We start from the raw sequence: 3,749 nt of genomic DNA, 5'->3' as shown, positions 1-3,749 counted from the left end.
AAATTACACTCTGGGAGTGAAAATCAACTCGGAAATGTTTTACCCTAAAATTTCAACACTCCAATTTTTGCTGTGTAGGCCGTGGCATTTAAACAATGCCCCATTGGCACTAAGGGGCCTAAAGTGTGCCAAGAAAACATCCCCCACACCATTACACAACCACCACCAGCCTGCACAGTGGTAACAAGGCTTGATGGATCCATGTTCTCGTTCTGTTTACGCCAAATTCTGACTCTACCATCTGAATGTCTCAACAGAAATCAAGACTCATCAGACCAATCAACATTTTTTCAGTCTTCAACTGTGCAGTTTTGGTTAGCTCTTGCAAATTGCAGCCTCTTTTACCTATTTGTAGTGGAGATGAGTGGTACCCGGTGGGGTCTTCTGCTTTTGTAGTCCATACGCCTCAAGGTTGTGCCTGGTGTGGCTTAACAAATGCTTTGCTGCATACTTCAGTTGTAACGATTGGTTATTTCAGACAAAGTTGCTCTGTATGTAAAGAATGCTTTGTAAACCCTAGAAATGGTGAAAATCCCAGTACCTGAGCAGATTGTGAAATACTCAGACCGGCCCGTCTGTTACCAACAACCATGCCACGCTCAAAATTGCTTAAATCACCTTTCTTTCCCATTCTGACATTCAGTTTGGAGTTCAGGAATGATGATGATATGATGTCTTGACCAAGACCACAGCCCTACATGCATTGAAGCAACTGCCATGTGATTGGTTGATTAGATAATTGCATTAATGAGAAATTGAACAGGTGTTCCTAATAATCCTTTAGGTGAGTGTACATATATTTCAGGGGTCTTTCATGCTGTCTCAGCTAACAGTTAGCAAAATTAGCTGTTAGCATTCTGGTGGAGGATAACAGATTGTGCAGTGTCGTAAATCGTCGTACATCATGGTTATCATCTGCGCATATCTTGCATATCGTGTACCGACAGAACAGTTAAAGTGAGTCTGAATCTGATTAAGGGATCAGTTGAAATATCTCTTGTAAATTACCCATACTGAGGCATTGTTTGTTCAGTAGGTATTGATATCCTGACTAGAAAAATGCTTTCAGGTACAAATCATTTGCTGTATCCTACACTTGAAATGTGATATGGTTAAATAATGACTGTTTGACATACAAAACTAGAATATTACAGTTTAAGAATTCATGCTGTTCCTGTTTTTGTATGATTTATTTATGGGATTTTGAACAAAACAGATACATAGTACACCTAATCTATAGAATGAAACCAATACAGAGAGTCAATCTGTGACATAAGGTATTTACAGGTAAATGATTCACACCCAGTACCCAGTACCCACCCTCCCCCACAAAGATACATCATCGAGGTTAAAATGAAATAGGGTAAAATGGGTCAGGATACAGTTAAGCAGGGCAATAGTAGTCTGATATAGGAATGCCTTTACATATTTACACCAACACACAGAACATGAATGCTCACACTCTCACAAAGACAAATAAATAATAATAAAAATAACAATAATAATGTTGATAAAATAAAATCAAGTGATAGTGTAAAAGCAACAACAAAAAACGAAAACAAACAAAACAGCTACTGTGCTACAAGCTACTGCTTATGGGGGGGGGACAATTAGTTGCCTAGGAACCAGGGTCAATGTCTATATGGAAAGACCTAACATGATCTAGGAAGGGTTGCCAAATTTGACGGAATTTTCATTCTGAGAAGCAAAGAGAATACTTAATTTTCTCTAATCTCATAAAGTGAAGCGCATCCTTTATCCATTGAGAGCGGGAGGGGGGGCAGGGGCTTTTCCACCGCAAGAGAATGGCACGTCTTGCTAGCAGTGTAAGAAAGGCAGCAAGATCCTCAAAATAGGGCTGCAGCGTGAGGGCAGTGGGTGGGACACCAAACAGGGCCTAAAAAGTTTTTTAACTGTCTGTGCACAAGCTAAGCCCCCTACATTCATTATCACCTCTGAACGAATGAAACACACTCTTGAACCCTTCATGTTTATCAAACAGAGAGCTTGGTGAAATATCTCCCGCTTCAAAGGTCTGTCCGTTCTCGAAGGAAGAATAATCAGGAAACACAGAGTCCTGTGTTGAAAGACAACTGGTGGAACGGAGGCAGGTTGTTGTTTGTTGGCCGGTCAGGTTTCATCTCCCCCTTAACCCCCACCTATGATGGAGCTTTCAGACAGAACACACAATTCCCATGAGGAATAGCTAATACAGCAGTCATTTTAAATTTTTACAATAATTGCAATAATAATAATTAAGTACATTTATATATTGCATCATCATAGACACTCAAAACACTTTGGGGGGAGGGGTGTGGATTGACTACTCAATCATTTTATTATTTAATTACTAAACAAAACTTTAAAAATACACTAACTCTGGAAATAGGTGTTGCTTTTTAAGATGAAAAAACAGTGAACTAAAGGTTTTTATGTTTTCACTTTTTAAAACGTTGCTAACCTTGTGGAGATTTTGACCACTACAGTGCTATTGAGCCAAGTTTATAGGAGTGGGTCCCAATTGTCTTTGTATTGGTCAACTTAACATGAAAATATTTAAATTTTCAATTAGTTTTAATACGAATTTTTGAAAGTTTAGTGAAGTTAGTTTTCGGAGTGTGTTTGCTAGTTTTAGTTTAAGTTCAGTTTTTCAGAAAGATCAAATTAATTTAGTTTTAAATATTGATGTCATATAAACAGGGTTTACATATCATGAGAAGCTTTGCGGAGGCCAAAACGCATCTTTCCTGCAAAGGGATATGTTTATAGCAACTTCTGGTAAGAAACTACTGTAAAGCTGTTTAAGCGGTATAAACAGAGTTTACACATCATAAGAAGATCTGTACAGGCCCAAAAACGTCTTTCCTCCATAGAGAGATGTACATAGAAACTTCTGCTGAGAAACAAATGCAAAGCTTATATTTAAAGTAAAGTGATATCAACATGGTTTGCACATAATAAGAAGCTCTTTGGAGTCCGAAATGTATCTTTCCTGCAGAGAAAGCGGTTTAAGTGATATAAACAAGGTTTACACAGCTAATAAGTGGCCAAAACACATCTTTCATGCAAGGAGATATGTGTGTAGCAGCTTCTGCTAAGAAACCAATGTAAACCTGTTGAAATGACAGAAACAAGGTTAAAACATCACAGAAAGATCAGAAGAGGCCGAAATGCACGTTTCCATCATGGAGATGTGTGTTTTACAGCTTTTGTTAAGAAACCAATGTAAAACTGATGAAATGACAGAAACCAGCTTAAAACATCTCAGAAAGATCAGAAGAGGCCGAAACGCACGTTTCCAGCATGGAGATGTGTGTTTTACAGCTTTTGTTAAGAAACCAATGTAAAACTGTTGAAATGACAGAAACAAGCTTAAAACATCACAGAAAGATCAGAAGAGGCCGAAACGCCAGTTCCAGCATGTAGATGTTTGTTTAACAGCTTTTATTAAGGAACCAATGTAAAACTGTTGAAATGACAGAAACAAGCTTAAAACATCACAGAAAGATCAGAAGAGGCCGAAACGCACGTTTCCAGCATGGAGATGTCTGTTTTACAGCTTTTGTTAAGAAACCAATGTAAAACTGTTGAAAAGACAGAAACAAGGTTAAAACATAACAGAAAGATCAGAAGAGGCTGAAACGCACGTTTCCAGCATGTAGATGTTTGTATAACAGCTTTTATTAAGAAACCAATGTAAAACTGTTGAAATGAAAGAAACAAGGTTAAAACATCACAGAAAGATCAGA

This window comes from Etheostoma cragini, chromosome 4, assembly GCF_013103735.1.
Source record: "Etheostoma cragini isolate CJK2018 chromosome 4, CSU_Ecrag_1.0, whole genome shotgun sequence".
In the NCBI taxonomy this organism is placed as follows: domain Eukaryota; kingdom Metazoa; phylum Chordata; class Actinopteri; order Perciformes; family Percidae; genus Etheostoma; species Etheostoma cragini.
The sequence above is the reverse complement of the archived record's forward strand: the minus strand, read 5'-3'. Positions refer to the sequence as shown.